Source organism: Engraulis encrasicolus, unplaced genomic scaffold, assembly GCF_034702125.1.
Source record: "Engraulis encrasicolus isolate BLACKSEA-1 unplaced genomic scaffold, IST_EnEncr_1.0 scaffold_58_np1212, whole genome shotgun sequence".
NCBI classification, from domain to species: domain Eukaryota; kingdom Metazoa; phylum Chordata; class Actinopteri; order Clupeiformes; family Engraulidae; genus Engraulis; species Engraulis encrasicolus.
Genome location: NW_026945906.1, coordinates 382,911 through 395,303, shown reverse-complemented (window position 1 = coordinate 395,303; position 12,393 = coordinate 382,911). Strand labels below are relative to the sequence as shown.

Here is a 12,393-nt window from a genome sequence, read left to right as displayed (position 1 = left end):
CGTGAACGCTCCATATCATCATGGACATAAACCTTCCACAGCCGTCTATTTTGTTGTGTCCCTGGTTTGTACTGATGTTGAGTCTCTGTATGTCTTTGGGTGTCTGTATATGAAGAGTTCAGATGCAAAACCCTCTAAGTGCCGTTTCAGAAAATAATCTTAATTCATTTTTATTTAATACAAAGCTATCAAAATTGCATATTTTTAAATTTTATTCATGTAATATAACTATTTATATATATTATCAAGTACATGAATGTAAACCAAACCAACAATGGGGTTCTCTAAAAATATAGAAGTGCAGGTCTTCAGAAATGGAGTAAGGGGGTTTTGCATCTGAACTCTTCATATGTTTTTGTTTTTATGTTATGTGGTCTGTAAAGCGTGTTCGAGTGTCTAGAAAAGCGCTAGGCCTATACAAAAGCTACTTATATTATTATCACAAATGTTGCCAAAAGTATTCGCTAATCTGCCTTGACTCACATACTATGTACAACTGCCAGCCCCTTCCGATACAATATGATATCTGTTCACATTTTACAGCTTCAACTCTGTTGTCAGCTATGTTTATTGGTTATTGGATTTATTTGGATTTGCACTGAATTTACCTCAGGTCTGTTGCAGATTCAACGTGTCTTTTATGCAGGTTACTAGGTGTGTTCAATTCAGATAACAGGTTGATAAGTACCCATCTGATCTGTGGTGCCAGAACTCTTAATAGTTGCCAGGGGATCAAATAGGCTAGTATTTCCCTCAATGAAATAGAAATCAAGTAAAGGGACACTGTGCAGGAAATGGTCAAAAAAGGTACTGCAACTATGCTGCTCATTGAAACTGGGTTGCCTATTGCCAAATTTGACCTTTTCATGACATTTTACTAAGTAATAAACTTATATTGTCTAGTATGGCCCAAGTACAGTCATTTTTGCAGCTAAAAATGGCTATTTCTGGAAATTCAAAATGACGGACCATGGAGAAGATCCCCCTTTTCATGTATGAAAAGTGCAATTTTTCCAGTCATAATGAATACTTAGAATTTGATGGTGGTGGTAAGTATTCATGAAAAAGGTAACATTAGTGAATGGGCAGCATGAATTCTGAAAATAAACAACTAAAAATCTCACACAGTGTCCCTTTAATATTATTCTTTAGAGTTAATTTCTCGAGTTTCTTTTTGATATTCTGCCTCTCCATATTAGAATAAATGTCATCATTAACAAAATCAGCAAGGGATCAATAAACGTTTGTGGCTCACTGCACGCAAGCACGCACGCACGCACACACACACACACACACACACACACACACACACACACACACACACACACACACACACACACACACACACACACACGCACACACACACACAGTACCATATCCTCTCTCTCTCTCTCTCTCTCTCTCTCTCTCTCTCTCTCTCTCTCTCTCTCTCTCTCTCTCTCTCTCTCTCTCTCTCTCTCTGTGTGTGTGTGTGTGTGTGGGCGCGGAACGCGTGTGTGTGCGAGTCGACGCACATTAATTGACTTCCCCGTCTCAGGACTTCATGTTCTGTACTGCTGTTGGAGAGCCACTACGGCTCTGCCGCCGAAGGGGTTGCGTCAGGAGGGCGTGGCCTGGCTGTATTTTACGTTCTACAGGTGCGCTGCGCATTCACCTGCGTCACACAACTGAATCTGAAAGTAAACTTCACCTCGACTTGGGCCAGCGTAGCCTACCAACGCACTTCTATTTCGCATTGAGGATTTAATAACCTGTCTAACCCCACACATTGAAACCACGTCTAATTGTAAGTATAGTAGTATAGTAGGCTAGGCTATATTTAACGTGTTGATCTTTTTGGAAAGAAAAGCCTTGTAGTGATTTGGCCACCTCACCAAGTCACGCTAAGTGAGTGGACGCCCTAAATGGGCCTACTGTTTGTCGTCAGTTTAGCTAATCTGGGAAATCTTTTTGACTTTTAACGGGACTTGCCTTTTAATACAAGCTAGCGTATAGCTTGGAAGTGTCAATAACCAACCCTGCGACGTTAGAGAACTTTCCAGTCTCCACAGCTACAGCAGATTCTTTAAGTCTCTCTCTGAACTCTCTCTGCATGACTGGTATTTCTGAGTAGACCTTGCCTACATTGTAGGGTAACCACTCGTCGGTACTTTCCCGGGACATGATTTTACGACCTGTCCTGCTGGGCGCCCCGGGATATTTCATCAAATCATGGAAATGTCCCGGTTTTGGTGTCATTGAAACATTAAAACTCATTTCAACATATAGCCTAACAATGTGGACAGTTTTATTTGAGTCTGCATTTAAATTGGTTCGAATGTCACTAACTTAGGCCAGGGAAGGAACATCACGACCTAACCCTTTCTTTTTCCATAGCCTGTTGCGCTTCCTACTTGTGCCAAGTTCGAATGCATAGGCCAGTACGCACCTGATGTAGCAACACAATGCAGGGGCATGGAGGGGTAAAGTAGCCTAACAACACATCATAACCGCGCAGGGTGCGTGGGGCTTTGGAGACAACTAGTACAACCACAGCTGAAGTGTTTGAGAATACAATCACCCACAACGATGAGTCACGTGGAGATGTTTACGTTGGTTCTCACTTGAGGTATGCTATTCATTCATTCATTCATTCATTCTTTATTTGTGACAGACACAATGGTCCATAGCATACATATACAGATTACATAGGTTAAATAAGAGACAGTCAAGGATAAAATAAATAAAAAAAACACAAGATAGGCCTACAGCCATCAAACATAAAGACACTTTCTCCAATGTCGCCTGAGCTCAGAAGAGAACCTTACAGAACTCTTGGCCGGGTCTACCAGAGATTCAACTATGCTATTTTGGGAGCAATCCAGTCGTCCCATGAATTTAAACATTACATTTCTCAGGACTGCATCACACCCAGGGATATTGGAGTGGACAAACAGACAGCTGGCACTGGACCATCTGGGTATCCTCATCAGCAGTCTCATTGTGTCATTATATGCAACTTTTAGCTTCTGATAGCTGCTATGCTTGTATTTGCACCATAACTGGGCAGTGTACATGGGTGTGCAGAAGGCTCTAAACAGGGAGCACTTGACATTAAAAGAACACATGCTAAATTTGCGAAGAAGCATATTAGCCTGAGCATACAGTTTACGCCGTTGCCGGTATATATCACGATCATCACAGAGATCATCAGATATTATATGACCAAGATATTTAACTTCCTTGCACACCATAAGTGAACTATCACCCAGATAAAAAACAGGGAATGTCATCTTCTTATCCTCTTTACTCCTCACTATCATGACATTACTCTTCTTTGGATTGAATTTAATATCATACAAGAGGCCATATTCAGTGCATACCTTAAGGAGTTGTTGTAAGCCAGCACTACAAGGACTCACAATGGCCAGGTCGTCTGCATACATGAGATGGTTAAACACAGAGCTGCCAATTAGACAGCCTGTGGAACACATACTCAGCTGGACAGATAAATCATTCATGTAAACATTAAACAGTGCAGGAGATAAAAGCCCACCTTGGCGGACACCATTAGATACATGAAATGGGGATGATGTTCCACACCCCCATTTGACACGCATTGTTTGGTGGCTGTACCAGAACACCAGGATCCTAATGATGACCTTAGGTACCCCTCTCTGTAGCAATTTAATAAATAATTTTGTATGATTTATGCGGTCGAACGCCTTAGAAGCATCGAGGAAGCACATAAAAACAGTGGAGTTCTGGTTTACATATTTGGCAACCATTTCCTTTAAAGCAAATATACACATATCGGTGCTGTGTTTCTTTTTAAAACCAAACTGGTTATCTGACGTTACTAAAAAAGCATCAAGCCTTGTAATGAGTACCCGTTCTAAAACCTTGGAAGGAATACTAGACAGTGCTATTGGTCTATAGTTGTCTATACTATTCAGTTTCCCTGCTTTGTCCTTTAGTACTGGGACAAGCAATATGGACAAGAGAGACTCTGGTAGCACTCCATGGGTGAGGAGTGCAGTAAAACACATCGCTAAAAGAGGGCAGAGTTTCTTGCTTCCATACTTAAGGTGCTCAGCACAGATTAGATCCATGCCACATTCCTTATTATTATCTAGTGCTGATATTGCTTCAAGCATTTCTTCAGGTCTAATAACAAAATTTTCAGTTGAGTCAATACATTTAACTTCAAATGGGTCATTCCTAATGCAGTTAAACAATTCTTGGTAATGCTTACGCCATTTCTCAACAATATTGTCAGTTCCAGACACCCCTTCTATATCAGAGGGAAGAGAGGTTTTGCTATTGTTTGATGCTTTAACTTCTTTCCAGAAGTCATAATAATCATTATTCTGCAGCCTACTGGCAAGTGCATCAGCTCTCATGGTACTTTCATTCCTCTTGATAAAGCGGAGAGCATATTTTAATCTAGCATTTGTGAGCTTCTTGCTCAGAAACAGGGGACTATTGTCTGATACATGACAGAATTCATTGTTTATCGTGCCATCCCTAATTCGGGTCCCCGTTATCGCGCACAATGGCATGGGCGCACAGATCTCTCTCTCTCTCTCTCTCTCTGTCTCTCTCTCTCTGTTTCTCTCTCTCTCTCTCTCTCTCTCTCTCTCTCTTTTAAATGAAGGAGCTACAGAAAATCATTCGAGCACTTATGTCAGCAACATGCCGAAACGTAAAAGATAACCATCGGTGAGTTACTCGGAAATTTCCTGATTATTGGTCGGTAGTAGCCTAGAAATCTAGACGCCCTAGTGGCCGCAAAATGAATTTGCTCCCGGGCACAGCTTTGCTGTAGGGGTTTTTGGCGCGGCCAGGCTAGGTCGGGGCAGACTAGGCACCGCGGCCAAGTGTATTGTGCGCAAAGTAAATATTTGAAATAGCAGGAAATAACTGGCGAGAAATATTCTGCTTGGCAAATCAACTACTATATGAAGCTTAGGTGAAACGAACAAGTTTGTGAGAATAACAATATGGCAGGCTAAAGAAAATGAAAGGCAATTATAGATGACTGCGCATTTATGCAGACCAGGGGCCTATACTACAAAGCTGGTTCAGGATAAGTAAAGTTTAAGTTAAGAGGTAGGCCTAAATCATGTAGTGGAAGAGCCTGGTGTCCTCATTTTCTGAAGAAAAGCTCTTGTATTAGATGATTTACCTCTTAACTTAACCTTAACTTATCCTGAACCAGCTTTGTAGTATAGGCCCCTAAACTCCAGTTGTGTTATTCCATGTCATTGTCAATGTTATTCCATGTGTTATTCCATGTCAATGCAGCCAATGCCCAAGCATTTTTTCCTGCTGTTTCACATCAAGATTAAGTCCATGAACATGGCTCAATGTTGCATTTAGTGGTGGGCAACCTGGCAGGGCTGTAGTACTCGAGTCCGGACTCGGCCCGAGTCCGGTCTCAAGTCCGTTTTTTTATGGACTTGGACTTGTCTCGGACTCGGTATTGTTTGGACTCTGACTTGTCTTGGACTCGGACAATGGTCTTGCCAAATTAGGCTTTTGGACTCGCCGGGTCTGTCATTAAGTTTTGTTTAGAACACTGGCCATCATAGATTGTAAAGTGGAGCTTGAAATCCAATAACAAACAAGTTTGTCTTTACATCCATGCCATATAGGTTATCTTCTAAGGTTCACACTATTGACATTCATCCTTTTCATTGTCAAACACTGACCGACATGTGACTCGGACTTGACTTGGACTCGAATCTTTTTGGACTCGGTCTTGTCTCGGACTCAAACGTCTTTGGACTCTGACTTGTCTCGGACTTGACTAGTACTGGTCTTGGACTTGTCTTGGACTCTACAAATGTGGACTTGACTACAGCCCTGCAACCTGGTTCCATTAGTTTAGCGGTAGACATGGGTAAGCAGCTAGGGCAGGGGTGGGGAACCTAACGTACGTCTCGAGGGCCGTTTGCAGCCCTTGAGGTCGTTTTATCCGGACACCGATATGATTTTAATGTTATGCAGCTTCACATGAAATATGACATATTTTGTAAAGGAATATTAGAAATTATATTTGCAATACAATTAGGTGGGGACTGTTTTAAAGGTGGCTGTCAATAATGGGCCTGAAGTGCAGGGGGAAATCCTGGTTTGTGTTCATAGTACGGCCCTCGGAGGACTTTTACGGCCCTCGGATGAATTTAAAGTGGCCCCTCGAATCAAAAATGTTCCCCACCCCTGGGTTAGGGTGCAGACTTGTATCTCAAAGGTTACTGGTTTGACTCCTGACCCGCCAGGTTGGTGAGGAGTGGAGTAATTAATCAGGGCTCTCCCCCATCCTCCTCCGTGACAGAGGTACCCTGAGCATGGTACTGTCACACCGCACTGCTCGCTTGGGGCAACATTGGGGGCTGCCCCCTTGCACGGTTGAAACATAAATGCAATTTCATTGTGTGCAGTGTTCACTTGTGTTCACTGTAGTTTGCTGTGGAGGGCTGTGTCACAATGACAATGGGAGTTGGAGTTTCCCAATGGGCTTTCACTTTCACTTTCATACTCCAGTGCCACATTCCAAATTACCTGGATTTACCTGAGAAATCTGTACACTCGCCTCCAAAAGAGTTGTCGCCTATCCATCTGTTTGGAATAACAGCTAATAACCTGACTTTCAATTAATCACTTGGCTTCAGAAGTCACTCATATGAAAGCTACAACCCTCCCGAATGAAAATTTATGAACAAAAATAAATTTCATGCACCAAAGAAAGATTGACCCTTTATTGAACACAGACAGGGCAGATTTTCACAAGACAAAAGTTTTGTCGCCTATCGAACATAATGTGAAAATGAGCAGAAAAGTCACTTCAAAACACTTCAAATACGCAGATTGGGTGTCATACTTAATCACTGAATCACTCCCACCTCTCCAGAAAATCGACTTTGGCCTTAGGTGTATGTTTAGGGTCATTGTAATCATGGAAAGCAACACAATGAAAATCTACTAATAGCTGTACGAATAGCAAATATGTCACCATCTCTCATTGAACTCCATTGATTTTCATTGTGTTGCTTTCCATGATTACAATGACCCTAAACATACACCTAAGGTCAAGGTTGATTTTCTGGAGAGGTGTGAGTGAATCAGTGATTAAGTATGACACCCGATCTGCGTATTTGAAGTGTTTTGAAGTGATTTATCTGCTCATTTTCACATTATGTTCGATAGGCGACAAAACTTTTGTCTTGTCAAAATCTGCCCTGTCTGTGTTCATTAAAGGGTCAATCTTTCTTTGGTGCATGAAATTTATTTTTGTACATACATTTTCATTCGAGAGGGTTGTAGCTTTCATATGAGTGACTTCGGAAGCCAAGTGATTAATTGAAAGTCAGGTTATTAGCTGTTATTCCAAACAGATGGGTAGGCGACAACTCTTTTGGAGGCGAGTGTAGAACCACCTACTGCTAGTTGAAGTGTTCAGAAATAAATCTGGTGAAATTGGAATATGTGACATTGGAATGTAAACAAATGAATACAGGTTGTCCATCACTGTATATGACATAAAATGGAACGAAGGATCCATAAATGACAAGGCCTGTAGGCTATTGTAAACAACTTTGTGAGGCCTAAATAAATGAATATTATTAATGGACACGCACATAGAGGGAAGTTGTCCTGGTTTTCCTGCCGAAATATGGCCACCCTACAAATAGGCCTTTTTTAGACACACGTTCTGCTTTGTGTGCAAATCACCTCATTATATGTACAATGTATTGCTGATGTCTTGTGACTTCAATAATGTGTGTGTCTTAAACAAGTGTGTTTGAGCAATTCAGGCGTTCAGGCCCAAGGTAAACAGATACACCAGCAAAGTCTGTAGTACTTTGTGAGTGGTTTTCAGTCGTTTTATTAGCGTGTGGTGTGTGATGATGATGTTTCTGTCTTCCAGAGGAGTAGCTGAAGATGGAGGTTCCCCTAGAGGGGGATGTGCAGGGCAGCCCTGGAGAAGGATCCAGTCCAGAAGAAGACAGCAGCCATGGACATGTGGGGTAAGACCATGAATAATAATAATAATAATAATAATAATAATAATAATAATAATAATAATAATAATAATAATAATAATAATAATAATAATAATAAGACAGCTATGGACATGTGGGGTGAGTCGGCTGGTCACCTGGGCAGGTCAGTTGTCCTGGGCCCAGGGAGAGAGGAGGCCTAGAGATGGGTCCTCATTACATAGTACGTTTTGGAATTGGGTCCTCATTACATAGTATGTATTGGAATTGGGTCCTCATTACATAGTATGTATTGGGTGGGGGGCCCTTTCAAAGGACTTTGTCCCAGGGCCCAGCCAAAGGTCGCCCAGTGCCCCAGACAATGTGGCATCGCCACTGAACTGGGAGTGGCCTTGTGGATAAGGAGATGGGCTTAAGATCAGAGGGTTGCAGGTTCGAATCCCACCGTTCCACTCCCTTACTCCATGGCAGAGGTGCCTTTAGCAAGGCACCTAACAACACATCGCTCCAGAGTCTGTCACCAATACCTTGTGACGACTTAAAGTTACTTTGAGCAGACCCTGTGAGTAAGTTACTTTGGATAAAAGCGTCAGCTAAGTACAAGTCAGTGGTTCCCAAATTGGAGGGTCACGGACAGAAGGGATTCAAACCCGGGTCACCATAGGCATGCAAGCCCATATGTGGGGGGCTTAGCGCGCTGCCCTCCTCCCAGTGTAATATGTGTTGCGATCTGGGGAAACCCGTCGGATGTCGCGCTGGCCGCTTCTCAGGAAAGAGCGAAAATAGGTCGAGAAGCAATGTTTTCCTGAAATCGTTTTTTCATGAAATTATTGTTGTTTAACATCTTGTCTATCATCTCTGAAAATATTTTGTCTGAAATCGCTGTTTTAATGTGTTAAAATGAAGATTGAAATGGCCCGATGTGTGGTGAGAGGGGAGGCAGCCGTGAGCAGTCTGCCTGCGCAGCCAACGTGCTGACTACGCTTGTAGCACAGGGGTGCGTGAGGTTGAGGGAAAAACATCAGTTTGTAGACTTGAAGGCTCAGAATTTACACATGTGTATTCACTCATTGTCAACGCATCTGAGCAGTTGAAAACGCCTTCTGTCTCGATGAAGCAGAGTTTTCACTCAAGTTAAAGGCCTGGGTCTAAAGAAAGAAGGAATAGTGAATACAAAGAAACAGTAGGCGAAACCTCTCCGTGGATCTGAGAGGCCGTCGAGCCCTGTGCTTATCAACTCCAGTCTCATGTGCCTCTTGCAGTTTATCACTACAACTGCGATTAGGCTACTAAACGGCAATGGAATGTAGATTTTTTGAATGGATAGCTCACATGCAAACCTAAAACTAAAGCACCCGTGTGATTTATCTATAACGAAAAGTTTAATGTAATTTAAAGAAGCCTCATCGGATCACCTCAGATGTGGGAGATATAATTGCTTTTATTTAGAACCGTGCCAAATGAATGTGTTCAGTTAACACGTCTTCAGCAGTCCGTTTCCAGAGTCAGTCTGAGATAGCCTACTCTGTGACGTTTAACCTAGTTCATGTCAGTCCTTTCTCGCGACGCACCGGACAGCGAAGATGAGCGCAAAGAAAAAAAAGTTCCTCCTCTCTATTTTTTGTGCTGCCAGCTGCAGAGGGTCAAAAGTGCTCCTGTACTATTCCGAGGAAGCGCATAGCGAAACGATTCCTTCTTTTGCCGCGCTGGTATGCACTTTGTCATAATACGCTGTGCTGAATTGAGTGTCTTGTGAATTTGGTTCCCTAGCTGGCTCCCTAACACTGTAGAAGCGTCACTGGATCATCTCAGATGTTGAAAAATAATATACCTATGCACTTATGTCTTGCCTAACTAATGGGTTCAGTTAACACATCTTCAACAGTCAATTCTGAGATGCACCGGTGAATTTCACCCCAGTCTTTCAAATCACCTATGTCCTTTCAAGCGACGCACGAGATAGTGAAGAAGATAAGCGCGGAGACAACCTTTTCTCTTCTGTTAGGCCTATGTCTGTGCTGCCTGCTGCTAGCCTATGTTTGTTTTTTTGCGTGCAGCAGGTGTTTTGGAATCGCGCAAAACCATTCTTTACCTCCGAGCAGAGAGCTCATTGCACTTTTCCGAGACACTGATAGTTCCCATTTGTGCATTTCTGACACATTTTGCTGACATTTTCGCTTCATACCCTAAACAGTAAAAGGGCAGGTCCAATACACGTCATTCGTTTCTTTACGTGGTGGAATGCTTTAGAAACCTATTTAAAGATGGCAAAAGCTGGGCAGTAAATTAAAAATAGGCTACATGACTATACATGACGAATCAATAGACAATTTAATTTGAAATGATATTCTATACACACAGGCCAGTATCTCTGGGAGACAAAAAAAAACAGGCCTGTAGTGAAAAGTAATGAAATTACATTCGTTCAGCCGATTTGAAATTATTATTATTATTGTCAATGACTGCAAACACATGAGCAAACACCTCAAAAAGAGAAGAAGAAGGAGGGGACAACGCCCCCTTAGGAGACCCAACTTGAGCACACGCTTTTGCATTGAGTGGGCGTGTTTTGCGCTATCTTTCTCTTATCCAGTATTTTTGGTGGGGCCGTGCTATGGTCATGGATGAGAGCAAAATTCAACTAGAGACAATGCAGAAGGAGGAGACTATTCTTAAAGAGGTACCTTGACCAAAAAACCCGTCCTGTTCGTATCTTCCACCATCAGTGAGGCATCCTGAGCATCGTATGAGGCTGCATTGCTTCCTAATGGTGTCTAGATTGGTCCAAAGTCTAGGTAGCTCTGTAACAGAGGAAGAGCTAAATTCCTGTTTTTTTGCAAATTAGATCTATGCTGTATTACGGTCATGAAAAGAAAATAATTATTGCACAGTGGGTGATTAGGGACAGTTAATTGTGTTGTTGTGGATTACAACCATTCTTACAAACTAGTGAACAAAATATGATAATGATAATCAAGCTCTGAATGAAAGGCTAACTATAATAATGGCTGGATCTCAAATGGCGCACTTGTACACTTCGGGCACTTTGTTTCAGTGCGTAACTAATACCGCATGCACACTGAAACATGAACACTAAAGTGCACAAGTGCACCATTTGAGATTCAGCCATTGTCTCCATTATTAGAGGGGATTAGAGGGATTAGAGTGTCAAAAGTACTTAGAATGGCTCAATTATACATTATCCCAATAACTATAATATGAATAATAATAATTACTAATATGATCATAATTATTGTCCATAATGTGCTGTCCATGCTGTGTTGAATCAAGGATTTTTTTTGTTTGCTTTTTCTTAGTTGTTTCCTTGACTTGACTAAACACATTAAAACTAAACACATTAAATAAATCAAAGAAAATTTTTTTGCAATACCTACTCTAGCCACAATCCTCCATACTCAACCTCACATTTTCCTAAGTTGCAATACCTACTTTGGCCACAAGTGTCTTGCATAGTTGCAATACCTTCTCTGGCCACAATCGCCTTGCAAGTTGCAATACTCACTGTGGCCACAATCCCCTTACATACAAGTAGCTGCAATACCTCCTCTGGCCACAATCTCCATTCTCAACCTTTAGAGTGATTTTTCTCAGAATTCCTCCGAACGACTAAGTTGACTTTGGGTAAGTATAACATTTGATAGAGACAAGATATGAAAATAACGAAAACACCTTTGGGAAGAGCTTGAAATTGACTTTCAAATGGTAACAATATCTCAAAAATGTAAAATCCCACCATGTGAAGGGATTTCCCAGATCGCATCACATAGCTTTGATATTAAAATCGAAGGCAGAAATCAACATTGTAGTATCCAAATATGATGTCGCTGAAACTATTTATAGCCTACTTCGATAGATGAAATATCTGTTGGCCTTAAGTCAACTAGCCTACGTGAAGTAATGCTACGTGACAATGACAAAAGCGTAACTCCAACCATAGTAAAGGGAGGATAAATCTCAACACACTGATCTTCTTTGCTGGTACTTTATACTGCATGGTGCAGTCAAGGACAAGTGGAAATCAGTGGATCCTACTTTACATGTATTGACCTTCTTTGATGATCAGGTAACATGGAGTCCACTCTACAGTTTTAATGTCATGTTTTGAACAATATCTGATTCGTGTGTGTGTGTGTGTGTGTGTGTGTGTGTGTGTGTGTGTGTGTGTGTGTGTGTGTGTGTGTGTGTGTGTGTGTGTGTGTGTGTGTGTGTCTGTGTCTGTGTCTGTGTCTGTGTCTGTGTGTGTGTTCTAGTCCGATGCAGCATAAGAGACCATCCTCTCCTGTGCCGAGCTGTGTATCCATGAAGAGTGACTGGTCCATGGATCTCCCTCTGCACTTCAGAGCTGATGTTCCTGCTGGTCAGAGGTGTGTATCAGATGCATTGGCTT

The 12,393-nt window shown here is 41.9% G+C and overlaps 2 long non-coding RNA genes across 2 annotated transcripts in view; both read left to right on the top strand.

The window, feature by feature from the left end:
- LOC134444521 (uncharacterized) overlaps positions 1 to 12,393 on the top strand; it is a 70,292-nt gene that overhangs the window by 57,400 nt on the left and 499 nt on the right. The window lies entirely within an intron of this gene.
- Positions 1,661 to 12,377, top strand: LOC134444520 (uncharacterized). The gene is made up of 3 exons (XR_010033988.1): positions 1,661 to 1,786; positions 7,913 to 8,012; positions 12,257 to 12,377. It is a non-coding gene; the product is annotated as an uncharacterized LOC134444520 (long non-coding RNA).